The following is a 273-nucleotide window of genomic DNA, read 5'->3' as shown; positions in this document are numbered from 1 at the left end:
ATCACGGTGGAAAGCGAATGCCGCCAGTCGGCGTTCACCAGCGCCTCTCTCTTCCCAAACACGCGTCTGTGCTCTGGGATGTGGGGAAAACTGCAGTAGCAATGCTGGCTTGAGTGGATCCGAGTGGAAATACAGGATTTCTAAGGAATGCTCATGCTTTTGGGACTAGATCCTCTTTCTCTCCTGGTTATTTCATTGGTGGTTTGGGACTCTTGCTGTCTTGCGAGATTGATGCTGACTGTGGGTTGTGTTGCTGGAAATAGGTTGTGTCTC

Source organism: Mesitornis unicolor, unplaced genomic scaffold, assembly GCF_000695765.1.
Source record: "Mesitornis unicolor isolate BGI_N332 unplaced genomic scaffold, ASM69576v1 scaffold11150, whole genome shotgun sequence".
Classification (NCBI taxonomy): domain Eukaryota; kingdom Metazoa; phylum Chordata; class Aves; order Mesitornithiformes; family Mesitornithidae; genus Mesitornis; species Mesitornis unicolor.
This window is presented reverse-complemented; position numbering follows the sequence as displayed.